The 16,775-nt window shown below is 50.5% G+C and overlaps 1 protein-coding gene across 3 annotated transcripts in view; it reads right to left on the reverse strand.

Annotated features, from left to right (window-relative positions):
• LOC125954583 (uncharacterized) overlaps window positions 1-14,274 on the reverse strand; it is a 77,071-nt gene extending 62,797 nt beyond the window's left edge. Inside the window, exons 1-2 of one of the 3 annotated variants that reach the window (XM_049685011.1) lie at window positions 14,172-14,274; window positions 12,258-12,736 (exon numbers count right to left, since the gene is read on the reverse strand). The gene's annotated coding sequence lies outside the window, so the exon portion shown is untranslated. Of the gene's footprint in view, window positions 1-12,257; window positions 12,737-13,688; window positions 14,140-14,171 lie in introns of those variants that run through there. The other 2 variants (XM_049685014.1, XM_049685013.1) reach the window with 2 other exon arrangements.
• Window positions 14,275-16,775: the final 2,501 nt, after the last annotated feature.

The following is a 16,775-nucleotide window of genomic DNA, read 5'->3' on the forward strand; positions in this document are numbered from 1 at the left end:
CCCCCCCCCCTTTTTCCTCATTCCAACCATCTTTCTCTCGTCGCGTGCAATTTCATCGCGAAATTCGCGCGATCGCCTAATCGAGAGTGTCTTGCGCCGACTGTCGATGTCGCGACTGTTCGGCCTCAATGGCTTACGGCCGGGCGTGTGAGAAAAGAGTGTGTTTTTTAAGCGCCGCGAACAAACTACCCCAAAAAATGAAATGAAATCAAAATGCAAAAAATTATGCAACCGCGTGGCACATAATTTTTTGGCGGCGACTTCAGTGACGAAAACACGGGATGGGATGAGAGGGAGGGTGTACAGGGAACGGATTTAATGAAACTACTACTAGACGATCCACTGGACGGTGCTTTATGTGAAGGCCCCTGGTGGTCGTTGGAAGTCTGTTTTCGAACAAAAAAACACAATAGAGAGTCCTTCGTCCAGAGCATCGTCGCGACAGCTCTCAATGGATGGAATTTACAAAGAAGGTGATGCCGATCATAATGCGAGGACCGAAACCCGGTGCACTATGCTCGGCACTCACCTTTAATGCTTCACGCTAGCTGCTGGTGCTGCCGGTGCCAGTGCTACTGACTGACCGACTTGACCCGATTTGCATAACAACGCATGTCAAGGAGTCATCGTTCGTGTTCGTGTATGGGCTAGAATGGGGGTTCACGCACGCAAAGTGAGGTTCGAGGAGTTCGCCTGATGGATGGAGTGGCGGCTACCACAGAAGCTCTCGAGCGACGAGGCTGGAGCGTTGGTAAAAATGGAAAGGCCACCAGCTTGGTCATGGTCCTGCTAGGTCATTGTTTAACAGCTCCTTCAATCAACGATCGACCGATGACGACGACGTCGACGACAAAAGACATCAAGAGCGCCGGCACTCAGGTGGGTTAGCCAGGTGCCGATTATGTTACGGGTCTTGGGGGAAGTTGTATCGATCTTTTAAGGCTTTGGTATTATATTTTATTTCTTCGCATTTTTTTATGAGTTCTTATCCTTTCAAGAGTATTGTGTAACATTTTGGGATCAATCGAAGCAAAACTGACAAAAATATAGATTTTCGAAAAACAGAGTTTCACACAAGGCTCAATGGATTCCGTTATTTTGAATCGCGTTTGCTCATCGTAGCATAACACCTACTGGGCCGATTGATTTGAAATTTTGAACACTTAATCCGTACACTATTTGCCAAGTAGCCCCTTCGAGTTTTTATAAAAATTGTTGATACTTTTTTTAAAAATAATTTCTTTACTTATGTAAAACTCGTTTTTCGAGGCAACATCGAAAAAAGCATCACTTTTTCAACTTTAAAAATCTGCCCAAAATCGAAAAATGGGACATTTCACAAAAACTCGACTGGGCTACCTGGATAAACTTATAATCTAACAAAAGAATATTGATTTGTATATTTCTGATGACCCAGCACGATGGTTACGAGGGGTACCGCAAACAGTACATTTTTGCAAACTCGCCTTTCTAGATCGGATGCCATGAACGTAGTTTTGATCAATACTTCTCCAAAATAGAACCAAATATTCTTGAAAAGTTATAGTTTAATATGACATTCACTTGAAAAAATAAAGTGTGATGGTTTCTTCACGAAAAATCGTCAAAAATGAGCCTTTTTTGGACCCTTAACAGCTTTTTGCGACGTGATCGGCGCTGCGTTTAGTGGATCGGATCGTATGCAGTGCGTTTAGGGTGCTACAAATTTGATTTAGGAAAACACAAGCGTTCCAAGAGGGTTATGCGGAGAACGGGGTCCGCTCTTCCGCTCCAGTTCCAGACGATGTCCAGTCCACGAAAGCGATCGATCGATAAATCTTTGGACCGCCAAATTAAGCAGCCTAATTTGTTGTGTTCCAGTGGATCTTTCACGGCATTTTGAGACAGAAGAAAGAGAGCTCCGAAGGTAGATGCAGCTGACCCTAACTGGCTTCTCGGTAAGCTTCAGGTTGTCAAGTGGGCACTTTCACTGGCGCACCCCTTCCGAAGGGTGTGTGTGTGCGTATGTGTGTCTGTCAATCCAATAAAAAAAAACACAAACCAGCGCTTCCTAATGGCTGGCGGCTTCTGCCCTTCTTGTTTGTGACCACGAAGATGGGGCCCTTTAGGGAGAATTAATTTCAACCGCCTTTCCCACTCACTGTTACCTCCACCAGCTTGTTGATCAAGTGCTAATAAGGTTCCAATAAAATAAAGAGAAGCCAAATAGGGGCGATAGTGAGTGTCTTTTCCAATTTTCCATTTTCGGTGGTAGGTGGTCCCCAGCCCCTCCTCGACGCCGCAGGGGGCGATATTTGGTTGTTTAAACGTGATGCCACGTTCCATTAGCAAACTCCCTGGTCTGGCTGTCTCTTTTTCTTGGGGTCGATGGGATGAAACCCGATTGTGTTGGTGAACCATTTAGTGCGTGATTTATGGGAATGTTAGGTTCGAGCTCGGTTCAACTCGATTGTGGGCCAAATAATAATAAGTGACCAAACAGTCTGCCACGACCGTTCCGGAGTAAATACCGTTTGGTGGGAGTGTTCTCAAGGGGAGGGATTTTCATGAGAAAGTTGGTTCATGCGTTTTGGCGGTGCTCAACACTTGTACGGTAGCGGTTGCGCGACTGGGTCAACGCTCTCTTAACACTCCGGGACAGCAGAAGCAGAAGCAGCAGCATGAGTGGCGTGCAGAAGTGTTCTTCCAAGTAAATCCGAAACGGCAACCAGCAAAAGTGCTGCCGTAGAATACACTTTTCTCTCTCGTTTTCTCGCGAAGCGAAACAATGTCAATGACACACGGTGCAGATACTGTGTGCACCGGGACTGCACTGGATCACAACGGGGGAAAACCAGCGCTGAGGTTGTGCCGGTGACTCGTTACACGCGAGTCGAATCCGAATTGATTTATCGCGCTGCAAGACGGTTGCAAGAGCAGCGCGATGGTGGTGGTGGCCAGTTTATGCTGGGATGTCCACTACGCTAACGACCGCATGCAGCGATGACGCGATGGCCCGCACGGAGCCTGATCCCACCGGCCACGGCAGCCAATTATGCTGCTCGGCGGTACGGTGCCTTTACGGCTGGCTTCATAATCATAAAGTTTAGGAGCAAAAGAAGCAACGAGCTCCGCGTGCGTGACTACCAACTGCTGGCTCCATTGCCTGGTGCTGGCCGCATCTTCTTCTTCCCTTTTTTCCTGACTGGCTGGCTGGCTGGCCTGTTGCTTGGGCGCTTCTCGGTTCGCAATTATGCATCGCCATGCTCGATACTCTCACTATCTCTTTTTTTTCTAATGTTGCCGCCATTTTGTCGTGTGACTGGCACGCACACCGCACAGCCATCTGCCTGGAGAGGATGGGAACACAGGCCACAAAGAATGGAGCCAGTGGCCAGGCGTCTTAGTGACAACGACAACGACACGTTAAGGTCACGCTTGCGTGTCGCAAATATTTGCGGATTCGAAAACTGGGAAAAACGCTTCGCACAACGCATCCTTCGATCGTGAAAGATGCTGCTGAAGCTGTAGCTTAGAAAGTGTGTCACCGAAAGGCGTGTGTGTGTGTGTGTGTGTGTGTGTTTTCAAATCCGTTTCCTGACATCCAAAATGACAGTTTTTGCGAAGGCCGCGATGAGACAGCGCCGCCGCCGCCGTCGTGGGTTCAATTGTTTTGGAGAATTTTCATTTTCATCCGGTACTCGATTGGGCTTCTCACACACAGAGAGAGACACACACACGAGCACGACTTTGTATCTCATTGATCCACTTTCTGATGCTGGCTTATGCTCTTTCTTCCGCCTTTCTTTCGGGCAGCAGGAGTCGTGTGCTTTTGAAGGTGCAACAATACCTTAAGGGGTTTAGGGTTTAGGTCGACCGGTCGGAGGGAGGGAGAGACGTTTCGCTCTACATAACGCTCTCCACACACACACACACAGCAAGCAAGCAAGCAAACAGTGAGAGTAGCGGTGACCCATTGTTTGCTCATCTGCACACCGTCGCATCGCATAGATGGGTACAAAAAAAACGGGTTATGCTTCGCTCATTAGCATCTCGCACGCCACGGAAGCTGCATGCATGCGGTGCTGCGGATCGGATCAACGGGTGATTCTTCCGGGTGCCGGCCACCGCGAGAGGTGGCACTGCGCCATCGCGTCCATCAATCAATCCTACTCACCTCAGCTCACACAGTTTTTCACATTTTATCACTCTCGTTTCATCTACCCCTACACCTTGCACGAGAACTGATTGTTCCTTCCCCGGTCCCCAGCTACCGAAAAAAACGGAAAATGCTCGAACACACGAGACGCACGCACTTTGCACGATGCGATGATTCGTGGCCACATCAAATGATGGCATTATTATTACTCAACTCGTTGTTGTGCGTGAAGAACTGTAACGCAGTCAATGCGCGAGCCACACCGTTTATGGCCACATCGTTTGAATCGTTGTCGGTGCGCCGTAACTACACCTCAAAATGGACGGCCAGGATCATAATGCAATTATGATTTTCGGTTCGTGCCGCCTTGTCTTGAGCGAACATTAACGAGCCTCCTTCCCGATGGCGTTGATGATAATTAAAACGATTCCCCCGTAGTCGAGGGAATCAACTGTGCACAGCGGAAGTGTGTGTGTGTGTGTGTGTGTGCGCACGAATTAGCATTTCCTTTCTTTTGGTTAGTTTAAATATTCCGGTATCATCCGCCATCCGGTTGCGAATAGACAATTAGCTGATTATCATCATCATCGATTATCGAGCGCCAGGGCATCGTGGTTGACGCGATTTCGATAAGGAAATACCACGTTTCGGGTGGTGCGCACTTTACCGAATTAGAATCGATGTGCACAACAACAGTGTGCTCACCAGAAAGGTTGTTTGTTGCTCAGGGAGTCGACTTAGCAGCGAACTCACGGCACACAACGGCTGTGACCGTATCCGGACCGTATATTGGAAGCCCGTTTTAGGGAATCCACCATTAAAGCAGCGGAACTAAGCAAGCAGTGTGTGTATTAGAAGAAGGGATGTTCCAGGCCCTCTTTGGTGGTTGTCAAGGCAAAGTGCGACTTTAACGCGTATGCTGCTGGCGCCCGGGAGCCATTTATGTTTTTTTCTTTTTATTTTGGGAAAATATGAGTCACACGCCCGCTGAATGCCTAATTTGGCGTGACGGGAGTATGGGTGCGCCCGTGACGCACGTGACAGAACACGTCCACCAGAAAAGGCGGACGTCTTCCGGCAGCATCTCTCCCTTGCGCACCAGGAGGGGTGGATTGCGGAATGGACCAGATGGATCAAAATGTGCTGAGAAGGGAGATACGTCGAAGCCCAGATTCCAGTGGAAAGGGTGCTATTAAAGAACTGAGCCGGAGGTGACGCCGCGTTGAGTTCAATTTTCCAAAAAAAGGAAAAAGAAATGTCAAATGTCATGATTTTTTTCATTTTTTATCGGAAAAGAATCAAGAAAAATCGTTATCGATTGGAAGGGTGTTCCCCGGGGGGCATCTTAAGATAAACTATCCTGGATTGTTCCCCACGGGGGCAGTTATTTGAAATATGGGAAAGCTAATATCGAGCGTGATTCCTTCTCATTTACATGAACATATTTTTATCGGTTTTTCTGATAACCGAGCCATCGATTACACTACACCACCAGTCACCGAGGCCGGAGCCCATTAATGGTTGATTGACCTCCTCCCGGGGCGGATTGACCGCCACACTGGATCCTCGTTATTCCGGCCGCAAAGTGTAGCAGCTGCAGCGCAACACATCAACAACAACAGCCGGATGAATATTGAAAAGCATCGCTCGCCGCCATAATTTGAGGCGCCTCGATGTTGATGATCGTTCGAAGGCTGCCTTGATGCCATGATTTGCATACCAACCAGATGTGGTGATGTGATTGTGCCGCAAGGTTGTATGATTTGATAAATTATGACAAACTAATCATCGCACCGAGAGAGAGACCGAGAGAGAGAGGCTAATGGGCACCGGGGACTGCGCTAATCACACTAGCAACGATAAGTAAGAGAGCCTCTCTGCCCTCTGGTCTGGCTAATAAATTGAAAGTGCGGTGCGATCGTGTTGCAAGATGCAAAACAGACTGGCACCGCTGGCTGTGCTGTGACATCATTGTAACTGGCGGAAGCAAAGCAGACCAGCGAGCGAGCGAACGAGCGATCGAGTCTTTAGAACAATCGTGCGTCGCCGACAAAATGATATAAGCGGTCATACTACGAGTCCGGGCCAAAAGGGTTTGCTCTGATTATTGGGGGTCAATAAATGGGCTTGTAGCTGACAAACGGTCGACAGCCAATCCCATCCATTAACACCTTATACGCCATGCAATGGGCCCTCGGGTGCGTCAGCGTCGCCGCGGACTCATTCATATGCTAATCCCTCGGTCGGTCGGTTTGGTGGTCAACTGGACACCGCCGAAACGGCAACCATTTTGCGTTGCGGCTTTTGCGCACTTTGATTAACTGTCACCATCCCAGTAGGCTGTGTTTGCGTGTATGGTTGTGGTATGTGTATGGTTAATAGAAGGGCTTGGTTTACCATTTTATAAGCTGTCTGGCTGGCTGGCTGGCTGTCTGGCCAGTCGGTTGCGGCTAATTAAATGGCGGTTCGGCTTCAAAGGTTGGTCTCTCCCCCCTCCGCTACTCCACTGCCATCCCATTCTATGCCCATCTGCCCTTGGGAGTTGCTGCTTGAGCATGGATCAAATGGAGGGAGGTGGAGGTTGCTGTTGCACTTTTCGCAGCACCTCGATGACCTTGTAAGATAATCGATTTCATCGTAGGTAAATTGTTGCGTTGCCCTTCCCCACTGCCCCCTTTGGGGGAGAGTGTTCCCTTTTCTTTTGATCGGTCCATCGGTGGAAACACGCATTGCCCGCAAGTTAATTGTTTGGTGACGACAATGACGACGACGGCGACGACGACGAGAGTGGTTAACCTTCGCACTTGGGCCCGGTTTATTGGTGTGTGCGCACAAGCTGGTAGCAACAACAGCAATCTTTTATGAGAAGAAATGCTCGTTAAAGAATTGTTGTCACCAGGACCACCACCAATACGATTACGATCGGTAGCAGCAGCAGCATCTGCAGCAACAACAAATAGTAGCACAACCAGAACATTAACCATTAACCCACTTTCCAGAATGGGAAACGTCAGCAAATTGGCAAACGTGCAGAGAGCGAGCAAGACAGAGAGAGAGAGAGAGAGAGAGAGAGAGAGAGAGAGAGAGAGAGAGAGAGCTTCTGGTGTGTCTTGCTATCCTCAAAAGACGAACACGATCAGACGTGCAATCAGTTTTCCTCAGTTCAGAAAAATCGCGTTCCACGTTTTCCCTTTTTCCTTTTACCTTCAATGCCGTATGCCGTGTGAATGACGCTAGTGACGTTGACAAATGAACTCGGCACGGGCAGGTTTTCCTCGGGAAAACTCGACGAAATCATCGCGACGATCAGGTTCGCGGTTCCGCGATGTATGTGTGAGAGAAAACAGATCACTTGCGCCCTTTTTTGAGACAGGTGATCCCTAAGCGTCGCTCCATTGTAGTTGGCGTCGTGGCGACTGGTACGGGGTGCCAGTATCTTGGCGGGAAAATCTTTGGATCCATTGCCTTCTTCTTTCGGGCACCCATATCTAGATCCGAGATGGTGACGGATCGCCCGGTTCCCCCGAAAAACTTGCAGCATCTAATGAGATTTTCCACACTTTCACCGCTCGTCGTCGATCGCTCGTCGCTCATTTGCCTGCCTCTGCCCTTACCACCCTGGTGTCTGGTGCTTTGGGAACAAAAGTGAGAAATGTTTGAAGAATCCATCAAGGTTGGTACAAGGTTACTACCGCCTTCCCCCCAAAAACCCCACCGAAAAGGGGGTTTCGTCGCCTGCCGCGTCGGTAAGCCGTGGCAGTCTTTTCGATGGCCTCGATGTGCCGCTGCTGGCTGCTGGGAGCATATAAAATGGTAATTAAATTAAGTTTCGCACATTGTCCCCGCCAGCCACCGTCGGTCCCTTCTCTGCAACCACACACACACACCGCGTGTGGTACCAGAAGTGTGAAAAGCTGGTGGGAAACCCACAACCAGCACCACCATCACCACGTCGCGGCGGCCAGCCGCCAATTGCGTGACGAATTCGGGAAAGTGCGAAGAAAAGTGCGCGTGAATTGGGTGATAAAAAAGTAATTTTCGATGAAACCAGGAACTAGGGGCGGGGGGAGGGGGGGGAGGAGAGGACATGCGTGGCCACGAACCACTCTCCTCTCAGCCCTCCCCAATACCCCCCGATTTGGCTTTGTTTTATGCTGTTGTGTTGGCTTTTGAGGAACGCAAAATGGGGGAAAGTCTTGGACCCGGTTCACGATCGTTCGGTGGGAGGTCTATGGGAAAAGTAATTAGATTGGTGTCGCAGAGACGCAGAGGTGTGTGTGTGTGTGTGTGTGTGCAAGTGAAGAAGCCAGGCCCGCCCCAGGGGGGTGCTGAGCGAACCATTTCACTTCTTATCCGGGGAGGGAGACGACATTTGCTTTACGATCGCGATGATCAGTCGTCCCATTTGGTTGGTTGATCTTTCGGTAGCTTACCACCCCTTAGTAGCTCGATCTTCCTCCCAATTAGAGGCTTCCGTCACACGAAAGCATCGCTCGATGTCGTTATCTCATCGTCTCATCGAAAACCGACGAATTGCGGAGCGCGCACGCATACGAAATGATATCTGAAACGCTACACTTCGGGCACTCCGGATAGACTGGCACACACACACACACGTACATAAAAAAAGGTTTTTATGATCCATACCACGACCCTGTGGCCCCCATCCTTCCCCACAGTTTATGTACTCATGTTCGATGCTGGAAGCGAAAAACATGTTCTTCGCGTAGAGATGGAATGTGATGATGATGCTGAGGCTGACGACGACGATGGTGATGATTGGGATGAGTTTCGCACAGGATGGTGCTCAAACACACACACACATTATATGGCACTTAGGTGGACCACACGACGTATGCAAATGATGCCGCGGTCCGTTACTTTTGCGGTGCCAAGGTGCCAAGTGCCAACGAAAGAGAGCGAGAGAGAGAGCAGCAGAAGCAGAAGCAACCTCGTGGACTGGCTCGAGATGACGCATTGCATACTCTGGCCATCCGGTGGAGCCCCCTGACCAGCAGCTTGACCAGCAGCTTGACCTCCACAAACACACAACATACGAGCCACCACCAGACGGGCGATGAGAATGGCTTCTGCGATCCTCACACCAACCTTTCGTGAGGCCCGTAGTGGATTAATAGACAACTGTGGCCACAACCGCCAACAAATGCTTGTTAGCGGGCCTCCTTCCCCCCGCCATGTTTATGGTTCGGACTCTGCGGGCTCATCGCTCTTCCGGGAAGCGATTCTAGACGCGAACCGCCAGTAGATGCCCCAAAAACGGTCCACTCCGGGCACTTCCTTCTCTCTCTCTCTCTCACTCTCTGCTTTTTGTCTTAAGACGTTTTTTTTTTTGGAGAGGCGTACCGGAAGTCGCGGTCGGAGATCTACGATCTACATTTTGAGTTCGGGACGCGCCAATTCGAGATTGCGAAATTCATTCGCCCGAAAAGGTGCCCGGGCGCGCGATCGTATGTCAAGTTCGCGCCTCCTTTCCCCCCTCTCTTGACCGCGCGCGCGCGATCGAGAACTTCGGAGGATCCATCTTCGCACGATCATCGCCACCGATGGACGGACGGACGGACCAAAAACCGGTCTCGGACTGCGCCAGGACGCCTGTCGTTCGCTGGTGGAATGTCGTCCGCTGGCTGGTTGGTCGCTGAACTCCGAATGATCCAGAATGCCTTTTCGGGTATGTCTCCGTGGTGGCACCGGCACAACGACAAGAAAGGGAGGGTGTGGTATGCTAATTGGAGTCCCTGGAGTGATAAGCTTCCCCCCCCTTTCGAGCCGAACGTTCGAGAAGCGGCAGCTGGTGGTGGCCATAGTAGTCATCATCATCCTGGTTTGGTTCTGGAGAGCAACAAAATTCAATAAAGTGCCGCCTCAAAGAGCGCGCGCGCGCGCGTGTGTGTGTGTGTGTGTGCGAGAGCCGCGACCAAGAACCGGTCGTTCGGCCGTCTCGGTGTCCTCGTCGATTGCAAGTGCGCCCCATTGCGCCGGTCGCCGTGCTTGCAGTGAATGTTATCGCCGTTGCATCGCATGCCGTGCTGCAGTTTTGCGGTCTGCGGTGGCTGGGCGGAGTGGGTGGCGGGACAGGGAGATGCACCACCACCACCACCACCACCAGCAGCAGCAGCAGGACTATCGAAAACTGGAAATCGGGATGCGGGAGCGCGCCAGCAGCCTCTGTGGAGGCAAAAAACTGGATCTGCGCTTTTCGAAATCTTTCATTTTCTTTAATGCCTAGCGCCCTCTCCTCCCGGCGGGGATCCTCTTCGCGTGGGTCTCATCTCACCGCCGGCCCGCCCCGCCATTGGCACCACGGGGCCAATGTGGTACGACTTCGGTTGCCCTTTCGTGGCCGCAAAACTCCAACAGCAGCAGCCCCCGGACTGGAGAGAGCACGAGAGGTATGGGCGAATTTATGCTTCCCGGTCCCGGGCATATGCGATGTGCGAGTCAGTGTGTGTGTGTGTGTGTGTGTGTGTGTGATGCGATCGTTTTCTTTTCTTTCCGCGATCCCCCAACAACTCCTTCTTCTTCATATTCGCTCCCCGGGAACGATGGAACGCCGCGAAGCGCGAGGTTTCCTCACTCCTTCCTGTGCCCTGGAGCATCTTTCGGCCGGCAAGTTGCCAAGAGTTCGCGCTTGTGCTGGACATCGCTCTTTGGTGCTCTCTCTCTCTCTTTCTCTCCCATCTCACTTTATCTCTCTATCGTCTTTTCCCCGCTTCCCGCTTTTTGGTGCTGGTTCAATGCGAAGGAGAGAAGCCCGGCGTGGCGTGTCTTCCGCGTCGCCGTCGCGTCGCGTTCTCGCGGTCTTCCCGGGACCCCCGGATCCCGGTGGTGATGCTCAACTCGATCGCTCGGGCCCGGCACTGGCACCGGCACGACGAGTGGCAGCGCGCGGTTTCCATCTCATTTCTGGTTTTGTGTTTTTTTTTCTCTTTCTGTTTGTGTCGTCGTCGTCGTCGGTTTCGGTTCGGAACAATTTTTGTGCGATTTACGTCCAGCGGTCCTCGCACGCCATTACCAGACACACATACACACACGTGTGTGTACGGGAGAGTTGACTCCGGTTTGGCAAGTTTTTCACCTTCACGGCAAGCCCTTCACCTCGACGACTGGGACCGGGCCCTAGCCCGACCGCGAGCGGCTCTATATGTGTATGTATAGCCCCGACGACCTGCCTGGGGACGATGCATCTCGGAAGCGAACTTCGTCTTGGTTGGCTTCACATTTCAGCGGCAGTTTTTGGTCGGTCTGTTGGTGACCAAAAAATCTCGGTTGGTTGGCCACCGACGACATGGGGCCATGGGACCAGTGGGGTGAAAATTGCATCCCGCGCTCGGTGCTGGTGGTGAAGGAATGTCTTCTGTTTCAAGTGTCTGGCAGTGGCAGCAGCAGCAGCAGCAGCAGCAACAACAACACCACGAAACGGACATGGTTGCAGTTGATGTATTTTTAATGCGTTTTTTTGGTGTGTCCGAAATGGAGGTTTCTTCGTTTTACGGTTTTCAATTCCCTTTTCCCCGCTGTTGTGCCCCGTCTTGGGGGGACAATCAACTCGATGAAATCCAGAAAAGACAAGAGACAGTGCCTGGGAAACGCGCGACAGAACGTTTGTCCGCAAAAGGTGGAAATTCATTGTCGAAGTATAAATTTCTTGTTTCGCGAATCGTTTGAACCTTTTGAAGGTAATCTAACGACGCGGCCCCGCTTTTCGCACTAATGGCAAAGCATAACTTTTGTAACCCAAAACGATGAAACGTCGACGAGCGCAATGGCCGCAAAGGGGTGGCAAAGGGGCTTAAATTAATTCCACCAAGTCGAAGAGAGCCGCGAACAACGAATCTAACAAATATCCAACCATTAAGCCCCGTGGACTCAAAAAAAAAGCCCGAGCCCAGATATCATCAATAATTGGTCGCGTAATTACGTCGACGCGAACGACACGACACGACGCGACGAACTCCCACACCCACACTGTCCGAACCCGCGGGAAAAGGGGTGTCTCGGTCGGCGAATTCCCAGACCGAAAACAGAGAGAAAAAAAGGCCCCAAAAAGTAACGCTGTCGCAGTGACAATCGGAGTCAATCGGAGCAAAAAAAAACTTACGTTCTTGTGTGAAGGAATTCGGTTCCTGACTGCTGCTGACTCTCGGGCCGATAATGAAGCGGTTCTTCTTCGCCGTCGTTTTCCTCTTCTTCTACTGGTTGGCCCTGTTTTGTTTCGGAAACCGTTTGCGACACCTTCACCGCGGGGGGGTCACTTCACTTCAATGTCGTTTGCGATGATGGTGGCAATTACAATTCCTCCCGTTTTTTTCTCTCTTCTTTTCTTTATCATCAATTCACTCGGAGGCCATTTCGAAACATCAAATTTACAAACAATTCGTCATTAGCGTAATAAAATCCACCACCACCATCCGAGGGGCGGAACACGATCGGTTTTGCGGATCTCGCACTCTCGGCGAGCGAGAAGAAAACTCCGCGATCACCGTAACCGAATACACCATTCGGACACTGACACACACACACACACTGGTTGTACACTTGTGAGGAGTTACACTGTTGTTGGGTCAAGATGGACTGTAACTGTAGAACGTGAGTTGAGAAAATGGAGAGATAGACGTCATGCTAGAGATGAAAACGTAATCGCGCAATCGAATCGACCAAATACTAAACAACACACAACGCAACGATGGCGCTGAACGAATGAACGATCAAGAGGGCTGGGGCTTTTGGTTGCAACGGGGGATTTTTTTTTCCGCCCCGGGGGAGAAGTTTCCGTAATGAGCCGCCCTTCCCCACCAAAAATGGTTGCCCAATTCCGTTAGTTTAAGGGCCAGCGCCAGTAGCAAGAAGGGCTCTGCACAACAACAACAACATTAAACCTCCACGGGTGGTGCCGATGGAACGCATTTTTTTCCGTTTGAATTTTCCCGATTTTTGATTTGATTTTTTGCTGCACGCCTACTGGGCACTGGGCTGCTGGCTGATTATCCATCAAACCACGAGGGCATCAAAAATCATAGTGGAACGCGAGTGCGCACGGGCCTGCTTGCGAGAGACTTGAACCGTTGCCGGGGTGACGAGCGACGAACTGCGTGCTGCTGCTGTCGCTGGTGCTTCGTTCTCGACGCATCAACACACCACAGGAGAACGGCGTTGTCAGCGAAAATGGCACCGCAGCCACACAGAGGGGGCTGGTGAACGCTGGGGAACGTTTAGAACCCGGACTCGGACCCCGGACAGCACACACGCACACACCACAACTAGTTGGGTTTACCGTCGTAATTCGTGAAAACCGGGCGAAGGTTAACCTCGACGACATACGCTTCGCCGGGAAGGGAGAACTTTTTGAATTTCGCTTGAACTTCTGCTTCTCACTTGCTTCGGCAAGCCAGCCGCCCCGGTTTGCTGGCCCCGGTTTTGGACTTGCTTGGTCAGCGCGTTCTCGGCCGATTGCGCTGCACCTTCTTCGCGCGACTCATCCGCGTCTGGCAGCACCTGACGACGATATTAGCGTGACCCACCGGACACTCACACTGCGACCACTACGATGCCCCGCTGTTCTTGCGTTGTTCAAGTGACGCAGCACCGCAGCAGCAACGTTTCTGGGGGCCTGAAAAGGCTCGTCGATGATCGCGACTTCACTTTCATTCACTTGTAAGTTATCGGTAGTGTCGGTGTGGAATCGATCCGTCGCACAAAAAACACCACCAACGGAACACGGCCCGGTTGCGTGTGTTTGTGCGTGTGCGTGTACGTAAAACGATCCGATAACCGGTTAGCCGTGGACGAGGAGTTTGCTTTCCTTTGGCGAACGGCGCGTCAAAACACTACCACCGATTACACACAGCACACCAAAGGGGCAAGGGCAGAATAGGGTCCACACACACGCACACGCACACGCAAGGCGAAGCGAGATACACGAAGAGAGAAGGTGTGAAGAAGCGACTGCGACTGGGAGAGGAGGAGGAGGAGGAGGAGGTGAAGGAAAAACCAAAACCCCCGGGGAGAGGCAAACCTTCAGCGCGGATGCCCGCGAACGCGACCGTGTTGTACAACCGGCCGGTCGGACTTCTCGAAACGTAATGGCCGCGCCGCGGATGATGGCGACGACGACGACGGTGCACGCAACCTGTTTGTTGATCCGCGGTTGATTCACTCTCGCCGGCGACGACGACAACGACGACACGAACACGATGCGTTTGGTGGCGGTCGAGACACGAACGCTACACGAATGGTAGGCTCACCACCCACTGTGGATGCTGCGGTGATTCTCAGCAGAGAGCAGAAAAATAGAGAGAGAGAGAGCAAAGCGAGAGTGCACAGAAAGAGAGGGTTCGATAAATGAAATAATGTTTTGATTAACTGATTAACAGACGGTCTCCGGGTTTTAATTCCCGTTTAATCCGTTACACTGGCAGCAACATCAGCTGGTTAACCAAATGGGTTTAACTGAGATGCAAAACATATGGTTTGCTAAGCCATTTCATTACCAATAATTTGGTTTTTGGCCGAGATGTTGTTTTAAAATGATTACGAATCAATATGCATTTTATTTTACGTTCCGCTCTTGTGTTGAAATCTTTTGTGCTTCTTGCGTTGAAATCTTTTGTAGTTAGCTTATTTTAGATAATCTTCCAAACATTTCTTTACTGATGGCATTTATAAAACATGCTTCAAAAGGGTTTAACACTCTGTTTCTATAATCACTTCCGTTGAAATAATCGAATATGTGATTTTTTCAAATTTCTTTTTGTAGTATGATTTAAAGAGCGATCGTCATCGACACATCACATAACTTACTGCTTTGCTTTTGGTTAATTTGCTACACTTGGACTAAAAAGAAATATGTGTTCCTCGAATACATTATTTAAAGGAGGGATATTAAATGGTTAACCAACAGTTGTCTATAAACATCCATCAGTAATCAGACAATAAATTGATGTAATTAAGAAATTATATTTTAAATAATAGCCCACTGTTATCGCGCATATCCTCTCGCTGAGAGTTGCTGTACGGTTTGCCAATTTTTTTATGATTTGTTTATCCTTTAATTCGGTAAAATCGGCTCTCTTCTGAACCTTTTCTCTCCGATGTTCACTATCTCTTCTGACGAGAGAGAAACCTAAAATCGACGGAATTCTCTCTCGCGCGCGCGCGAGAGAGAGATAGATCGAGTGCTGAGAGCTAGTGAGATGAGAAGTGATGCTGGGGAGGTGGACCCCTTCTCACTATGGCGGGAAAACCTACCTTTTCTGTCGGACTGTGTGTTTGCAAAGTGGTGAAGTGTTTTTCGATAAGAATCGCGAATGCAAATTATACAAATACCATCCCCCGTCACACCGTCAGCTGGTTCTCGTGTATTTCGTGTAGCTATTACGAAATTGAAGTTAATGCTTTCGAGTCTGCGGGAATGCAAATGAATGCAACCGAAAAGCAAAAGGGGTTTCCTCATCGCCACGTTACGTTTTCTTTTCTACTATTTTTTTGTCGCGTACAAATGTCCATCCGGCTAGCAATTGTTTGAATTTAGCTGTGTGTGTGTGTGTTCATTTGAATACAAAACGCCTCCATTTCACTCCCCATAAGCATCCCCATTTGTGCCAATCATCTTCTCCACATCGCCGCGCCGAGGAAAACGTCGTTAAGACAATCTGTTTGCCGAGGTCGAAATGCGATAAACGTGTCGAGAGGTTAGAAATAAATAATTACTCGAAAACGCGTGCCCGCACTGAGTGCTAATCGCGGCAAAGGCGAAGTGGCCACGAAGCGTGCCACCAGAGATAAGCCGCTTGATGAAAGCCATTTTTGGGGGGAGAAGCCGGAACGCCTCGCGATGTCACCAAAATGGAATGCTCGAGTGCGGTATCCGCCTCACTCCGGTGGTCTGCGCCGCAAGCTTACGCAAGCTCCTTTTAATGGCTAACGCTAACGCTGGTGGCAGCGACCGAACCGAACCTTACCGAAAATGCGATCTTAACTACGCCCTTGATGGCCCGGGCGACCGAGTCATCTCCGGCGGTTAAGTGGTCCGGTGATATAGACATAAATCTCGCACTACTTGGCCACTGGCCGCGAGATGGGCTTTATGGGTGGCCGGTCCACCATTTCCATTTCCACACCGCAAAGTCGTAACTTTTCCGGCTCGCTGGCCCTGTACTGCTGGCAGAGTGTTTGAAGGCGAGTCCGTAGATCCTCGTTGGTACGCCTCAGTACGATTCGTTCCTCGCGCAGAATCATGTTGATCGTTTCGATGCGGTTGATCTTGGCGAACAGATACTCGTAGTGGTCGGCATCGTCGTGCGGCTGTTTGAACCACCGGCCAGCGTACCGGACATCCTGGTCCGTTTCGTACTGCGCACAGGTACGGGCCAGTTTGGCCACCATTTCACCCCAAAGCAGATGTTCGCGAAGGAGCGTCTTGAGTTGATGCGTTATGAGGCATATTTCGCGCAATCGTGCCCGATGATCCTCGGTCTGGTGGCGTTCCTGCTCCTTGAGTAGATGCATCTTCAGCTCGAGCAGCTTTCGGTAGTTACGGTGCGTGTTCAGCTTCCTGCGTCCGGCGATGCGCGCTAGCGTGAGCGTGTTGTCGAGTTGCGTCTTTCGCATCTGCAGTACG

This window comes from Anopheles darlingi, chromosome 3, assembly GCF_943734745.1.
Source record: "Anopheles darlingi chromosome 3, idAnoDarlMG_H_01, whole genome shotgun sequence".
NCBI classification, from domain to species: Eukaryota; Metazoa; Arthropoda; class Insecta; order Diptera; family Culicidae; genus Anopheles; species Anopheles darlingi.